This window comes from Zalophus californianus, chromosome 3 (genome assembly GCF_009762305.2).
Source record: "Zalophus californianus isolate mZalCal1 chromosome 3, mZalCal1.pri.v2, whole genome shotgun sequence".
Taxonomy (NCBI): Eukaryota; Metazoa; Chordata; class Mammalia; order Carnivora; family Otariidae; genus Zalophus; species Zalophus californianus.
The window spans coordinates 12,608,374-12,626,079 of record NC_045597.1 but is presented as its reverse complement, the minus strand read 5'-3'; the positions used below and the strand labels follow the sequence as shown (position 1 = coordinate 12,626,079).

General features: G+C 49.1%; 1 long non-coding RNA gene and 1 pseudogene across 1 annotated transcript; both read right to left on the bottom strand.

Annotated features, from left to right (window-relative positions):
* Nucleotides 1–4,029: 4,029 nt before the first annotated feature.
* On the bottom strand, nucleotides 4,030–4,599 carry LOC113920500 (annotated as a pseudogene).
* A 704-nt stretch (nucleotides 4,600–5,303) lies between these two features.
* LOC113920066 lies at nucleotides 5,304–10,035 on the bottom strand. Its single transcript, XR_003519221.1, has 4 exons — nucleotides 9,776–10,035; nucleotides 9,068–9,381; nucleotides 7,714–7,801; nucleotides 5,304–6,836 (listed from the first exon to the last, which is right to left on the bottom strand). It is a non-coding gene; the product is annotated as an uncharacterized LOC113920066 (long non-coding RNA).
* Nucleotides 10,036–17,706: the final 7,671 nt, after the last annotated feature.

Here is a 17,706-nt window from a genome sequence, read left to right as displayed (position 1 = left end):
AGCTGGACGGCCCAGCCCTGCCATTTCCAAATCTCTCTTCCTTGATCGTGTGAAGGCCAGGCACAAGAGGACCTGCAGGCCAGACCTAGCCCAACGGGAGAGGAAATCGGCCAAGAGGCGATGCTAGCAGAAATGCTCGTAAAACGAGCCAGAAGGAGGAAGTGCAACTAACACTGGCCGAAACCCCACCCAAGGGGCTGTGAGGACACGACAGGTCCGTGAGCTCGGTCCTGAGAGTTGGCTTGTCGCACGCAGAAGGGAGAGATGAAGAGGAAGCAGAGACCGTGGGATCAGAGAAGAAAAGGGTTCACCGACAGGATAAAATAATGTCCATGCCTTGAGAACCAAGAAAGGGAACTAATTACCTGACCACGGCTTGGGGAAAATACTTCTTACACCATCTGGCTCCTTTTTTTTTTTTCCACATAAACTCTACACCCACCATGGGGCTCAGACTCTGCCACCCTGAGATCAAGAGTCATGTGCTCTACTGACTGAGCCAGTCCGGCGCCCCCACCATCTGGCTCCTTTTACTTTAGTTTTGTATTTATTGTACAACTCTGACCTCAATGTTTTGTTTTGTTTTGTTTTTGAGGTCATGCTTTTCTGGTGACCAGATAAAAGGAAGACTTGGCTGCTTTAATCGCAAATTAATGAGTATTTTGGTTTTGTTGAGTCCCACCCATTCCCTCTTGGGAGAGTCCAAGCTGCAGGACCAGTGGTGCTGAGGTTCAGGGAAACAGAGCTGGAGGCCTTTGGCATCCCCCATGGCGACAAGATGAGGGGCCATCTTGCTTCCAGGGGAAGTCTTTCCATCTCAAGGTATTAAAAATGGTTTTCAGCATGAGTGGCTCTCTGTGCAGATTGGCACTGACACTAAGGCCCTTGTCAGTCCCTAGTGGTTGACAGCAACGTGGAGGGAAGATAGAAAATCAGGCCTCTGTCCCACCAGGTCATTTGGCTCTTCCTCTCCCATGGAAGAATTTCACGCTCCCATCAGTCCTGCTGAGTACATAATCTTACTAATGAAGCAAGACTATAAAGAGTAAAGAAAAGGGAGAGGATTTTAAATCCAGAGGAGCGGCACACGTGGAGGAACCTGAGCCGGTCGGTAGGCGTGAAAGGTTTTTCTAGCAGAGAACTCAGCAGAATCTTGACAGCAGTTGTCAAGGCCGGAGTGGTTCTCTCTCAGGGTTGTGCAGGGAAATGCCCCCGGCACTCCGAGCCCCCGGCCCCTGCTCACTCTAGTCCCTCCCCTGGTGGTTTAGGCCTTCTTCCTGCTGCTCCAATGGCCAGCTTCTGGAATTTCTGCAGTTTCAAACCTTCTGCTCCAGACTTTGCCATTGCCCAGTGGATTGAGGCTGCTCAGATTCCGGGTCTGCTTCTCTGGTCTGGATTCCCCACTTGGCTTCATCACACCCAGACCTGCCCGGACAGACAGTTTGAACAGAGTCAATGTACAGGTTCCACCAGAGGTGAATGAAGGTCGAGTTCCTTCCCGCAGATCCCACATGCTTAATCTGAGATCAAGGCAAGAGAGAAAGAGTCCAAGCTGCGTCGGGAGGAGAATCCCAGCTGTACGGTGACACGCGCACATTAAGGTCCCTGGAAGCCCCGTAGTACCATGTACCCCCGAGGATACGTGGTGGCTGTGAAGCCTGGGTCACGGCCAGGAAGGGGTGCTCGTGTGAACTGTCTCCACAACATCGCACAGGAATACGCACGGTGCCACGAAGAGATTTCTCAGAGTCCACACCGTCAGAGGTACCGGTCCTAGTTCGGCCAAATCACGACATTGGAGGCTAGAGCCCGGGAACCTGAACTTGAACCAAGTTTTCCTAGTGGTTCTTATGGAATCTAAAGAATGAGAGCCACGGTGGAAAGAATGGTGAGCTTGGGACATAACCCTGCAGCAGGGAGTTGTGTCCGATTTGTGGCATCCCTGGTGGATTTTTCTTCCCTCACACTTTTTGCTACTGCTATTTTACCTCTATGGTGAGAAGGGAAGTATTTTACCTTTACAAGAAAAAAATAAAACAAAAACAAATAAAGTGGATAAAAATTTTTAAATATGAAATAAAAAGGAGGAACGAAGAATGGGATGGAGAAGGACGTGGGCACAGGGGCGTAGGCAGGCAGCCCTGATGGAGACAGGACCCTCCCGGAGCAGCGGTAGAAGGAGAGGAACGTTAGACCCAGACTTACCAAAACTCGGGTTGGATGCCAGCTCGGCGCCACCGGCCATTAACCTGGGGTAAGACGCTGAGCCTCAGGTTTTTGTGAAACCCCGAATTTAATACCCGCTGACATCGTGCCAGTCCCTGTGCTCAGTGCTTTCCCCGGATGATCTCATCCAGTCATCACAGAAACACGTTGGGATGGATACAGGTTTCCAGGGAGGAAAGTGAGAAGACAGGGAGGTTAAGTAACTTGCCCAAAGATGCTCAGCTTAGGAAGTGACGGAGCTGGGAAGTAAGTATGAACGTGCCTCGTGAAGCTTACGTGTCCAGAGGCAACTGGGTTTTTCTCCTAGTGGCAGAGCAATTCCCTTTAATCAGAAGGAAGCTTTTAGCTTCTCTGTGCTATTGTCTGCTCTGTTCCCAAAGGGTTGCTTTTTCTGAGATCAGCCCTAAGACAGACTCCAAACTGGTTCTGCTGGCAGAATACCAGTCCTACCAGGACAAGTGAGTGTTGTCCTAGGGACGCCCAGTAGACACCAGCATCCTCACGCCACATCTGCCCTGGACTCGAGGTGTTGCCTGCACTTGAGCCTCCACAAACTGGCTCTTGGGCCAGAGCGTGGCTTTCAGCATCAGCACACCTGGGCGCCCGGACCGGCCCCGCCACCTGCCAGCGTCAGTGGGACCTCGGGCCACTCCTTTAACCCACTGGCTTCAATCCGCTTGCGCCGAGGGCTGTGCGTGGGGATTACTGCTTTTTTTAAAAAAAAGTCCTGCGGGCGATTCTACCGTGCAGCTGGCATCGAGCCTCTCTCTGAACTTTTCGTTCCTTATGTGTACAATGGGAGTGGCCATTTATAATCCAAACTTACTTCCTGAGCACCTGTTAGGCATTTTCTCATGTACCGATCTGCAAAAGCCCAGGGATCCAGCACCGCTTATCTCCTGTTTCGCGCTGAGCTTGCGGTTAGCGGCAGAACTGAGACCCAAACCCGAGTGTTCGGAGACCAGCACAATCCCCTCCATGCCCGACATCTCTCTATCAACATGTATTTTTCATACGCAGTTGTTCCGAGCTAGGAAACTTCCAGCATAATGCCTGGAACGTAAAAAGCTAATAAATGTAAAATACTTCATTATTAACTTGACACGCGGATTTATTCTAACCTTCATCTTCCCAGGTGTCTTGGAGTGCTCACGCTATGTTTCTTTCTTTCTTTTTTTTTTTTTTTTTAGGGGCAAGGCAATATGCCCCTCTTCAGTGATTACTGGATGCATAAAACTCAAAATCAGGGAACTTACCTCCAATCCTGTATTTCCCAGGTCAACTTTGCTGAGCTACGGTCGGCCTCGGGTGGTCCTTTGGGGTCACTGTGACACGGTCCATTTCCTGGAGCAGAACAGCACGGTGGCCTTCCAGCCAGGGTGGTGGGGGTGCTGGGAGATGGTGGTGACGCAAGGCTGTGTGCGCTGCATCCCCTTTGTCTTCATGAGGCTCTCGTTTCAGGAAATCTTGGCCTGTTGTCCTTGGTTGTCTGGGTATCTGGGATGACTTCCTGCTGCAGTCCAGAAATCCAGGGCTAAGGTCATGGCCTGGCAGGCCCGTGGGCCAGCTGAGGGCTCTGAACCCTCCAGGTGACCGTCTGGATCACAAAGGGGGCGTGTAAAGGGCACAATATGTCGGCAGAGCCTTCCTTGAAACCCCCTCCCCCGCCCCCAGCCCACTTCACCTGTGTGCATCAGAATCACCTGCAGGGCTTGTGAAAGCACCTATTTCTGGCCTCATGCCCAGTTTGATTGAGTACACCTGTGCGTTTTATTTTTTTATTATTTTAATTTTTATTTGCCTTTACTCTGTGTAGAATTTACTCCCAGGCCTAAGTTTTTGTTTCTTCAGTTTCTCCTGGGATATCTTTTTCTTCTGTGCAACCTCCTCTTCTGGTTTAGGAACAATCTGCTCTTTTTCAGTAAGGATCATCTCAATGTGGCAGGGAGAGCTCATGTATGGGTTAATCTGACCATGGGCCCTGTACATTCTACGCCACATCTTGGGGGCTTTGTTCACCTGGATGTGCTCAATGACCAGAGAATCAGCATCTAAACCCTTAAGTTCAGCATTACTCTCTGCATTTTTAAGCATATGCAGTAAAAATTCAGTGCTCTTCTTGGGCCACCGACCCTGTGTCCAGCCCCACTATTTGGCCTGGGCACACCAACCAGCTCCACCATTGTAGCGATGGAATGGCACACACTGCTTCTGTAAAGTGACGTCTTTCAGATACTTGGTGGCTTTTCAGATACGCATACCCTTGATGGCCTGGGCAGTTTCATGTGTGTTCTTAAAGTGAACACGAAGATTTGAACCTCTTGATTTACATGATTTCGTAGGGTTTTCTGGGTCAAGCGAATAGCGAACCATTTTCAGAGGTCACCTCAGGCCGCTTAGGGGAAGAGGAAGAGCAGTGGCTCCTGGGGGAATTCCCAGCTGTGCGTTTTAACTCATTCTTAGATGCTGCCGCTGATCCAGGGACCACACTTGGAGAACCACTGAACTAGGGAGACAGCGGTCATGATGGCCTGGCTGTGTGAGGCCCCCTCTTGGAGATTCCGACAATGGCTCTGAGGCAATCTCATGCCTGGCCTGGCCCGGGAGCTCCTCCTCCCCTTGGTCACGCTGAGGCCAGAAGCCAGGAGGCGGTGATGTTGGGCAGACGAGGAACGGGAGTCTACGAACTCCAGTGTATTGGGTCGGGTGATACCCAAGGCTGGACGGGCACAGTCTGTAGCTAAGGAAGTCTACACACTAGTAGTCACAGCGATAGCAAAGTCCAGGGAGAAGTGCAGGGCTCAAACATCGAGAAAGTCTTCAAAATAATGGCCGGTGAGGTCTGGGGACTACATAATTTGGGGTTGCGACACTGATGAATGGGGATCCCATCACCAAAACGGGTCCTTGAGTGGAAGGATTTGATATTCTTTTTTTTTTTTTTAAGATTTTGTTTATTTATTTGAGAAAGAGAGAAAGCGGGAGATCACAGAGGGAATGGGAGAGGGAGAAGCGGACTCACCGCTGAGTGGAGAGCCCGATGCAGGGCTCGATCTCAGGACCCTGAGATCATGACTTGAGCCAAAGGCAGACGCTTAACCAACTGAGCCACCCAGTCGCCCCCAGAAGGACTTGATATTCTGTATGCTTTACACTCTGGGTGCAAAAGCAGCACAAGGCAACCACTGCCCCGTGCTCATAGGGGAGCGAGTAAAACTGAAGGCAGAGACAGGAGACCGTGGGGGTGCTCTGCTCCTGATGGGGCTGAGGCAGAGGGGCTCAGAGTCCCATGAATAACTCTGGCAGAGCCATGTGCAAGTATCCATGTGATTGACATGTGCTTGTTGCCAGGGGAAGCCTAAAAAGAATTTTTTGTATACAAGACGCTTAGTGATGCAAGAAATTGATCTCAAGAAACCATTTTGGTAGAAAAGTCTGACATCGATGGCTTTTGCACAGTGTAGACAGTTAGCACTCAGCCCTGTCTTGGGTTGATCTAGAACTGGCCACTGCTTTGTATCTGCTGGGTCTGTCCCAACCCTGGAAGCATCCCCTTCATTCACTTTGGAAATTGTACTGTATTCTTCTGCAAAATGACTAAGAGCAAGCAAGCTGGCAAAGCTGAGGTCAAGAGTGGTTAACTATCTCCCCGCAGTACACAGTGAAGCGCTGGCTGAGCCCTGAGCCTCTCCCAAGATCTTCCGTTAATCATTCAGGCTCTCTGACATTTCCAGACCAAATGAGGACACACCGCCTTAAATGAGGAAAGAATATGACCTGTCCTGGGAGTTACCATTTTTTCTTAAGAAAAAGCCGTACGCTGCCTCATTATAATAAAAAAACCATTCTCGACTCACTGCCCTTCGGTTGGTAAATTGTTCTTATCAGAGCATCCTCGTATCATTAGACCGACGTGGGCTCCAAGGGCGCTGGTGTCCAGGTCAGAGGAGGCTCACCCCTTGCCCGAGAGCCTCTAAGAGAACCCCAGGATCTGAATGCTTAGCAGCCTCCGGTGGTAAGCTCGCGATAGTGTTGTCTCTCCTCCTGATGGAGTTTTAATTCCACCGCAAACCCGTATTGGCTAAAACAAGGTTCAGTGATAGATAGGGAGCATTAAGATGCGTAAGCACAAGAATGGAACAGGAAGTGAAAGAATCCCAGCGTGGTGACAGACAGTGACAAATGAGCCAGGCTGAGAAAGTCTCCCGGGACGATAATAGCTTCAACATTGTACTTGTACTAAAAGGGGCTTGGAACAGAATGAGAAACGGCGAGTTTGATAATAATGCTCCACACGTCTCCTTGGGGGGACTTTTGAAAACATTTCTCCTAAGTCAAGAAAGGTCTGCAAAGTGGCATCCAGTGCATCCGCCGGGTTAAGTATTCACACGGGTGTCATTTCGAGAATGTTCTCAGACCAAACAGACATCACTGCTGTCACCAGCCCACTGGGATGGCCCTCAATCCATTTTTGGCTACATTTTGATGACAAGATGAAATCGAAACATCGCTGGTACGCGGTGGCTCCAGCCACATAGATGCTTGTTGGCATTTGCTTTGTGGACGTCTTTCCTTTCAAGCAGGGCCTTAATTCTGTAAGGCCTCCAGGACTTTTGTGGACAGTACCGAAAACAAACAAGAGAAGAACAATATTGGAGTTAACCAGGACGTCTAGTCCAATCTAATCTCTGATAGGTACAGACATTTGGGGGCCTGGTCTGGTGTGTGTCTTTCTAAACCCCGGAGCACCCCACACGGCTGAGTTCACACTCTCTCATAATGTGCGAGAATCACTTTTAAGGAAATAGGAGTCTCTTCCCGAAGGCTTTAGCATAAAGGATGAAGGCAAGGGTCACCTCCTCTGAATATTTTCACGGAAAGTTATTCCATTTCACGAAGGAAGAGCTGGAGAAAGCGCCTGCAGCTCTATCCCGCGGGGTCTGAGTCACTGTTTCTGTCGGGAAGCTGACTCAGCCTTCGTCTGAGGGTTGGGTAGCAGAGAAGAGGCGGCCTGTGTTTTGTATCTGGTCACCCGTTTCACCAGGCATCAGATTCCCCCAAGGGCTTGCCAAGCAGAGTCCTGCTGATGCTGTGAGGGTCGTCCGTCGTGGTTTCCTCCTGCTTCCAGGGTGACCTCTGGTGGGACTTCTGTTTGCTTTCCAAAGGAGACGGGCCAGTGCATTTCCTGTGAAGCTCCAAAATGATACCCCCAGGTCTGAGGCTGGAGTAACTGGAGTATCCCTGTGGGGGAGGTGCTTCCAGAACATGTGAAAGCCACCCCAGGCTCCTGTCAGACCCTCTCCTCGTCAGGGGAGGGTGGGCTGGGACGCTTGGCAGGCCTGTCAGGGAAGGCAGTGTCGGGATTCTGGAAGCTGACACGTGACACGTGCCATGATGTCTTTCATAAGCCTCTGCCTGTGGCAGCCACTCACTTCGCTCCATCCTAAAAATCATCTCTGGTCCCCTGGATGTGTCATATAAACTCACCTTAGCAGGAGGGAAGGACGTTGCCCTGTCATCATTCCCCGCTGCCGCCGGGCCCCCCTCCACCGGGATGGATGGCATCTTCTCTCCCCTGAGACAAGAGAAATAAATGAAGGCCAACCAAACGAGAACAGTGGAGACTACTCATCCAGTGCTGGCTGGAGCAAGGGAGCTGGACACCAGCCTTGGGTTGGGCAGAGACTGGGAAGCTCAAAGGGAGGGTTCCGGGGGTGCCCTGATTGGAGGCCGCTGGCCTGCGGAGGCTGGAGGCAGGCTAACTAGAATCGGGGTGTCCTATCCATCGGGGTGATGGATTAGGGTGCACATTTGGTTTTCTCGGATTGGTGCTAAGTTGGAAGTGGGTCCAAAAGGGAAGCTTGCAGCTCTTTGTCAAGTCCTGGCCATTTTTGCCCAACTGCTCAAGTGGTTGTTGTCTCGCTCCCTGGGCTGGTTGCTAGAGGCAGTGATCTGACCGCCTACAGGACTGACTTGCCCCGCAGGCTGGCTTTCCGAGCTGTCCATGAACGTCCTGAGATGCCTCTCCCTGCCGATGCACCTGCTTACATGCCCAGCCCTAAAATAACTTCTTCCTTAATCAATCTTCCCTCAGCCCTCCCCTTCTCCTTCTAAAACTCCATCTCCAAGTATGAGGTCTTGGTGGCCAACTGCAAAAGGCGACCTGATTAAGGTGTGAGTATGCCTGCAGAGCCTTCCCAGATGACTCTGCATCTCTAAAGAAGATGCTGGTTAAAGCTTACAACAGCTCCAATTCATGCGAGTTCCGGGGTGTGATTCAGGGTAAGGAACCCCGGTCGTTCCAGGAAGGGAGTATCTTGAAGCGGATAATTATGTCCTGTGTGGTAGGAGGGACTCCTTAATTGCTGAGAGGACAGCCACACTCCGGGGCAGGGCACAAACCCAGGACTGAACAAGGGATTTGAAGTCACCCTGGAGTGATGCAGTTCAGAGGACTGTCACCACACTGGGTTGTTCCCTGGCCTCTCAGGTTGGAGATGGACCATCACCAGCTCTCACCAGCTCTCTCAGGTCACTTCCGAAATTCTGTCCCTATGGCTTCAGGTTCAATATTCTGATGCTCGTGGAGTGCGTGCTGTTCAGTTAAGAGCCCACAAGGGGAATATCAATGGTTAGGAATCTGGGAGAGAAGCTGCAGAAGGCTGGGGCTGGACCACCTTTGTCGGGTCAATAGGATTTCGCGTCTCCCCACTTGTCTTTAATGTGAAAATCATGTCCCTGATGCTGGACAAAGTATGGGGACTACAATAAAAACAAAATTGACTCCTGACCCCCAAAACCCCACCACGAAGGTAGAAGAGAAAGAAAACAGGTTCATTACGGAACCACATTAAACCGGAATGTGATGAGCATCACAGGCCAACAGCCGGAGGGGTTGCAAAGACAGAACGCATCTCTCTTCATAGCTAAGTGGATAAGTCGTTGACATTAAGCAGGTCTTGCAAGGTGGAGTCAGGTGAAACTTAGGTGCATCTCCCCCTGGGGAAACGGGGTGTTACCTTCCTTGATGATTACAGACAAAGAGATGGCCCCCAGGTCTTTGAGGACACAATCCTGAGTTGTAAGACTGGCAAGGGGTTTCTGCGGCCCATAAAAAAGATTTATGAGCCTTTGAGAAGGATGGAGAAAGGAATCCTGAAAGAAAAAGGAGAGGTGAGGAGTCTTTTTTCCCCTTCCTTTCCACTGGGAGAATGAAACTTCCTATTTTGCATTTGTATTTGCCCTTACAAAAGCCACCCCTGTGTTAGGAGTCGGGGACTCAGGAGCTGGTTTAGGGGACTGAGCCAGAACCCAGTAGCCATCAAGCCTGTGGGATGGCCCCGGGGTGTGGGAGCAGCTCCCCGTTGGGGTGAGTTTCTCTCCTCCCTGGGCCACCAGCAGCCACAGTGAGGGAACAGAGCTTTGCTCTGCGTTCCTGGCTAGAGACACCCGGGGGGGGGGGGGGCCGGATTTATAAGGGCTTCTGTCCTCCTTTCCTTCCTCCCACACAGCCCAACCCCCCCCTGCCCCCACCCTCTTAGATTCTCACGTTTTTATCTCCGATCTTGACGCACAAGATAAGGTTTCTATAATGGAAACTAAGAGCAAGAACGAGTCAGGTGGTGAGTCAGAGCCATTCAGCCAGCAATTTCAGAAGCCTGTTTTGAGGGCTGCCGCTGGGGCTGCCGCGGGAGGCAGGGCATCACAAGCCTTCCTTCCCCCTCCCTCCGAGGAAGGCTCTGGAAGCACCGCCCCTTGTCCTGCTGTTCTTTCCAGGGCTCTCTGGTGGAGTGGGTGTCCTGCGGTTTCTGAAACATGCCCTCCGCGGCCCAGGCCCCTCCGGTGGGTTTCTAGCAAAGCTGTCAGAGGTTGTGAAAAAGATCTCGATTAAATCATAAGGTCAAAGCCTCTGCCTCTAGACAGGTCCTCGGGGCAGATAACTGCTGGTCTTACCTCACATTAAATGCTGACCTTGCTACAGTCTCCTGCTCATTCCTGCTCCTTTGTTCGCTCATTCCCCTCTTCAACAGAAACGGATTGATGGCCAGTTCTGTGTCGGGCGTTGCTCCCACGGTGTGTGGACGTGGGACAGCCTCTGCCTCTGCAGGTCCCGACAGAGAGAACAAACGCGTCAAGCTGTGGGGTCTGAGCCATCCATTCCCCCCCCCCCCCGCCACCCGTCCGGGGTGAGCCCTGGCAGTCACCTTGGCATGTGCCCTGAATCCCGTTGTACCTCACCGGGCTACCCAGAACCCAGGTTCGGCTGCTGTCCCTATCTCTTGAGCCAATACTCAAGAGACGAGTTTTGATTAGAAAGGAGTATGACCTTTGTTCCAGAGGCTGGCCACCTGGGGGGGAAGGCAGACTCTTTTGTTTTTGTTTTTTTTTTTTAAGATTTATTTATTTGAGAGAGAGAGAGACAAGAGATAGCAAGGGAAAGCATGGGTGAACGGGGAGGAGAGGGAGAAGCAGGCTCCCCGCTGAGCAGGGAGCCCCATGTGGGACTCGATCCCAGGACCCTGGGCTCATGATGAGCCACCCAGGTGCCCTGAGAAGGCAGACTCTTGCCCAAAAACCAACTCCGAGGTTTCTGCCTGGCCCAGTGATTTTTTAAAGGAATTTGAGGGCAGTTAATCAGTAAAAGGGAAGCAGTGTGGTCTGTAACACTTGATCATGTGCAGACCCAATGGTGTCAGCTACAGATGTTACCAGATGTTCAGAGGTGCGGGGGTTGGGCAAGAGGGCTTGGTGGGTTCTGAGTCTTTCTAGGAAACGATGCATGATCTATAAAGGAAGGTTTAGTTAATTCATCACTCAGGCTAAAGCCACTTGCTAAAGTTGGCTGAAGGGCCTAGGCGGCAGCTTCAACCTTCCCAAACCTTCAGCAGAAAAGACCAGGAAAGCTTTCCTGAAAAATACCTGGCAGATAAGGCTGCTAGGACGCTTAGCTGTGGTCTCGGCCTTGGGCCAAAATCCATGATTCAGCTGTGCTGTCAGGTGCGCCCATGCAAGGTCAAGGAGCCAACTTCTCCATCTTTTCGGGCACACCCATCCCGAGCATCTAAGTTATCATTAACTCTGATCAGCACAGCGATAGTCAACAACCTTGTATGTCCTCTGTTCTGCTTTGGGTGAATTCTCTCATTGCCCTTGCCCCTGGCCTCAACCCGATTGGGTCACCCCACATTTGGTGGCCCCCCTATCCGAGACCCCACACTGACAACATTTGCAACATCAGTCCTTGCCCTGGCAAAGCTAAGGCAAAAAAAAAATCTCACATCCCCACTGAGTTCAGTTGATAGTGAGTGACTAATAGCCTAAAGTGGTTTAGTGATCACAAGAGAAATTACTGTCTCTACATCAAAACGTTAAATTTAAAAACTGACTTCTAAGTTTTTTTCATGATACCATTGCAATAATAATTAAATACTCTTTGGTGATATTTCAGATTTATTCCTGTAGCCCATGAGTTCAGACTTTGCTGAGTTTAGTCTTTGATATTCGGCTTCAACATCAACTGGGTATTGATGGATTCCCATCCAGCCAAAATAATCATTCAACGCACCTATAGTCACAGAGTCTACACGGTTCTAAATGACCGGTCTATGGGGGAAGTCGGGGTGGGGCTGGGTGTGAATGAAGGACAGTGAAGGCAAAGATCAAGGGTAACCAAACAGCTGAACGAGTTGTGAGCTCAAGAGCTTGTGTGTGATAACATGAATCTTGCGGCTCACCCTACACTGACCCCCACTTCCTTCTCAAGGAAGGGGTGTCTGTGTTTCTTTTTTGAGACCCACGTTCTGTTTGGTATGGGCATTTTAGCACTTGAGCTCCCATCTTGTCTCCACTCCGACCCTGCGTTCTTTTGTCCCCAGGCCTTCTTTCTCCAGGACTGGGATCTTGCCTTGTCCCCTAAGTCTTGAAGGGACCCAAAGCCTGCTCTTGAAACCCCAAGCTTGTAGCTGCATCCCTACTGCCCAAGGCCAGGTTCTATCTCCCAGAGCCTACCCTTGACTCCATTGCATGCCCTCTCCTGAGCTGAGCACCAACTGTCCAGCATGGGCTGGTTCTGCTCCTGACCCGATGTGAACTGAAGCCCCATTAACAGGGGAACAGCCGCCAGACTATTAAATAGAGAAATGTGCTTGATTGGAGCTTTCAGACAAAATAAGTTGGAATTTAAGAAATCTTTGGAATAAATAGGTAAAGGAAGAAAAACATACCAGAGGTACAGACATTTAAAAAATAGCTCTTGGGGCGCCTGGGTGGCTCAGTTGGTTAAGCGACTGCCTTCGGCTCGGGTCATGATCCTGGAGTCCCGGGATCGAGTCCCACATCAGGCTCCCTGCTCAGCGGGGAGTCTGCTTCTCCCTCTGACCCTCTTCCCTCTCATGCTCTCTGTCTCTCATTCTCTCTTTCTCAAATAAATAAATAAAATCTTAAAAAAAAAATAAAAAAATAAAAAATAGCTCTTGTACCAAGCCACATAATACCTGGCCTTGAAAGGATACTGACTTTACAAGTTAACAGGGAGTGAGGACCCCAGGGGGAACCATACCAGCTCATGGGGGAGGGCAAACGGACAGCTTACTGCTACAATATCTTACTTCATCGTGATCATATGTCCAGAACAGTGGAATAGATGTCCAAAAAAATGTGCCATATAATCAAATTAATTGGAAAATTCTTCCACATCTGCCTTCCCAAGGCATGCTCATTAAATTTTGGTTTAAACATTTCCAATGCTTAGGGCACCTAGGTGACTCAGAAGACTGAGAGTCCAACTCTTGATTTTTGGCTCAGGTCAGGATCTTAGGGTCATGAGATGGAGCCCCATGTCAGGCTCCACACTCAGCTGGGAGTCTGCTTGAGATTCTCTCTCTCCCTCTGCCCTTCCCGCCACTCTCTCTCTCTCTTCAAATAAGTAAATAAAATCTTAAAAAAAAACAACAACATTTCCAATGCTTACGTTTTTTTTTAATTTGAACTTTTTATTCTGAAAAAAACCTCAGACATCAGAAAAGTTATAAGACCACAATAAAGTACAATAAACTCCATATACCCTTCCCCTGAGTTCACCGATCTGAGTCATTTTTACACATTGCTTTCCTTGCTCTGATTCTCTCCTTTCTTTCTCTCCCTCACTCTCCTTCCTCTGTCTCTCTCACTCGTGGTATCTCATAAGAGCAAAGACATTCTCTTACCGATGGTACAATTAGTCCACGTCAGGGGATTTCATAATAATTCTATTCTATTATCTGACCACACTCCCCTCAAACTTTTTTCCAATGGTTTGAGCATCTATTGATAATTTTAGCTTTTTTTTTTTTAAAGATTGTATTTATTTATTTGAGAGAGAGAGAATGAGAGATAGAGAGCACGAGAGGGAAGAGGGTCAGAGGGAGAAGCAGACTCCCTGCCGAGCAGGGAGCCCGATGCGGGACTCGATCCCGGGACTCCAGGACCATGACCTGAGCCGAAGGCAGTCGCTTAACCAACTGAGCCACCCAGGCGCCCGATAATTTTAGCTTTAATCAATCATTACAATGATGATTCAAAATGCAATGTTCTATAATTCCTTCTACATTTATTAGCCCTTTAAAACAACCCAGAAACTTGCAGATAAAGCTAAGTTCTTCCACTATTTCCCAGAGGTAGGGTATAAAATTATTCTTTCGATGCAATATTCCACCATCGATTCCACATCGTTTCATTTTTTAAGTATTTCCATCCTTGCTTCATCTGGAACTTATTCTGAGTACATCGTGACATACGGAGCCAACTTATTTTCCCAAGTAATGACCTTATTTTCTTATCACCATTTGTTAAAAGTCCATGTTTTCTCCCAATGATTTGCTATGACACCTTTAACAAATTCTAAATTCCCACATAATTTGGGTCCATTTTGGTGTTTATATTTTATTCCATTTGTCTTTCCACGGCCCATAGTCCCTGTTTGAATTATAGAGCTTGTGTAATATGTTGTGCTATCTGTTGGGAGACAATTGTCTCTGGGTTTCCTGCAGTTTTGCACATCTTTTGAGCTGAAGATGCCTTTGTTCTGGCCTATCTTTCAAGGATATACGAATAGCAAACAGCCGTGGATGACAGAGATCGTTTCTCCTAGAAGCAAAGGGCAGGCATGCTTCCATCCATTATAAAAGATCTGCGCTGCCTAAGTTCAGGGTTTCTTCCCTGTCATGCGACCCACCTGGCTCTCTTTGTGTCACCTGTGGCAGCTAGGGCTTAGGAACCCTCCCAGGAGAAGGTTGATAATGCTGACACTCTGCTTTAGCCAGGAGTCTTGTGTCTTCTACCATACCATGAAACTGTGGGAGGCTAACTTGTTAGCTTACAGGTACCATTAAGCACCTGGGTCTAATAAAGACCTCACCAGTGCCAGACCTCAGGGGCAAAAGGAGGGAGCCGTTACTGAAAGCCAGAAAGAGCACCTCAGCTGTTAGGGGATGCAGCCAACCAAGGCAATCTGGAAGAGGGACTTCTGGACTTCCTTCTCCTGCCTTTCCTTGGCTGAATCCAACCAGAAGCCAGAGTGAGGGAGACGTTGATACTGTCCCTGTAGACTAGCGTCCCGGGACAGAGAGCGGAGAGGAGATGGGTGGAGACCGGATCTGGAAGGGCCTGTGGAAACTACCCCTGGAAAAAACAGGAAATGTGGTTTCAGCTAGAATGTTCTTAGAGAACCAGTCCATGCACTTGAAGCTTTTTTCAAAGGTAAGTTGTCAAAGAGAGCCAGTGAGCGTGACAATAAGGGATGTTAGCCACATTTCTGTGTGTCTCTTGATGTAGAATTCTTCCGATTATAGCAGGTCTGGTTCTCTAAATTATCAAAAGACTGGGGGTGGGGTTACTGAGGCAAAGAGAGGATTGAAACCAGAGCTTGTCACCAGGGCTGACTTTGATGTTAGCGCCTTTCTCCCGCTTGTCTTCATAACTCCTCATGAGCCATATTTCTTCTGGAGAAATGTGCTCGTCCGGTTTTCTCATCCCTGCCAACCAGCTGATGGTAACTTGCTTCTTGGTTTCTCCAGTTGGAATGGGGCTTAAGGAGCCATAAGAATGGGGTGGGGGTGGTTTGGTGCTGGGAGACCGTGCCTCAGATCCCACCTGGCTTTGCCTGGGTTTTGTTCCTGCCCCTGGAAAAGGTTATTACGCCACCAGTAGCTTGTTCTTAACAACTCCGGACTACTTTACGTTTCAGATTTAGGCTAGCATGTTATCATGGAAATCATCTGGGCACTTTATTATGGCAGAAAAGGCAGGATTTTTAATATCTAAATGAATCAATGAGAATTGAAAAATATACCTTCGAATAAAGCAAATAACAAAATTCCAGTTAAAAACGGGAATGTTGGGCCTTCCATCAGTTTCAGTCTACTCCAGTGTGACTTCATCTTAATTTAATGACATCTGCAAAGACCCTGTTTCCACATAAGGTCACATCCACAGGTATAAGGGGTTAGGATTTCAACATATGTTTTTGGAGGGTTTGGAGGTCAACCCACAACAGGGCCCAACTGATATGGTGCCTCAAGTGGGCTTTCCTCTCCCTCCAGATTCCCATGACCCCTGTTCTCCTCCACTAGTCCTCCTTCTGGGTTCACTTTCTTCAAGTTGCTCTCTTTCGTGATTTCTCAATTACCTCAAACACTATCCCCCCAAAACTCTTCTTTCGGTCCTGGTCCCATTGCTACCCATCCAATTTTTTTTTAAAGATTTTATTTTGTACTTTGTAAGTGGAGCCCCACATAGGGCTTGAACTCATGGCCCAACCGAGTCCACGTTACCTAAGGAGGTTTAGGTTGGGATTTCTGTGACTTGCAGCCTAAGGCAAGTGCACCACCAGGTTTTCCTTTTGTTTTGTTTTGTTTCTTGTTTCTAACCGACTAAGCAGATGGAAAATAACTAAACACAAAACAAATAAGAAAACCGCTCTCTTGGATGCAAGATGGCCAGATCAGAACTTGAGGCTGTCTGGTTCTCAGGGTCAGGATGTCGATGGGGGACACTTCCACTCTTCCCAGACCCCTGGGGTCTCAGCCCCATCAGGTCTGTCCTGAGTGGATGCCGCAAACAGGCTCCCGTGGGAGGAGCGCGCGTGGCAAGCTGACCTGCCAGGGTCTGGCAGGCGGCTTTGGGTTTGGGGAAAACGGGTCAGGGAACCACACCTGGGGGAGGAGGCAGCTTTCCCAAGCACTGTGAACAGACTGTTGGAAAGAATAGAGACAGAAAGCATATTCATTAAAAAGAAGGCTGCAATTAGGACTTCTGGATAGAGATGAGGACTGAACACAAATATTTATATCTACTCCCTCCTTAAACTCACTAAATGACAGTAAAGATGGTGAAATATATATTTTTAACTGTATAAACTCACAAGAATTGGAGAGAAGACAATATTGACAATTTTGGAAGCCGAACAGCAGATAGATGAAGGGTAACTTAGCCGACTTCAGAAAACTGGATCCCAAGCCAGTAGTAGGGAAGCAATAGAACTGGAATTGCACACACACACACACACACACACACACACACACACACACACACACGTTTGCACGCGCGCATGCGCACCTGAGCAATCAGCAGCACCAGTACCTTAGGAAGCACGCCGGAAGGTGGGGCAGCAGGTCAGAATTCGATCATTAACTGTCCCCCCACCCCCCCCGCACAGCTGGGTGCTTCCGCCCTCCCCCACCCCCCAGCTCAATGGCGGCTTCATCTCTGGAGAGGGTAAAACCAAGGGTCACAGGCTCAGGAGACAGCTGACACAACTGGGGGTAAGGTACTGGTTAACAAACAACAGGTGGGCATAAAGGAAGGGTTTCCGCATGAATGTAAGCTCCCACCCCTTCTCCCGCCCCCCCCCCCCCCCCCCCCCCCCCCGCCCAGTCCTCCTCCTCCTGGAGCTTCCCCACGCCTTTCTGGATCCACTGAAGGGAAAACGATCTAAAAATGCCACCTTCTGGGTTTCTGCAATAAAATGGTTCATCCAGATTTCCCTATCTGTAGACCACGGTCACGTGCACAGAGCTTCCAACCAGCTCTTTAGACCCCTCCTCTTAAATCCGAGCAGACAGCCAAGAATCATAATTTATCTGAGGAAATGTGCCATTTGGAAAACAGACTAAGAAACAAGCGACTCAGAAAAAAATGGCTTAGAGGGAATATAGACAACACAGGGGAAGAAGACTTCGGAATACCCGTAGTGGTGTCTAGAAGTCAGGAGAGCAGAACAATCAGCCTGAAATACAAGCTGGATGTGATCATAAATAACGAGTCAGGTAATTAGAAAGACTCTTTGGATTAAAGACATGATGGCAGAAATTAAAAAAAAAAACATTAGAGAGTTTGGAAAATAAATTGAGGATTTCTCAAAAACAAAACAAACAAAAAAAAGTAGGGGAGAAAGAATAAAACAATTCGAGTCTGGTCAAAGAGGAGGAACATCTAAATACCAAG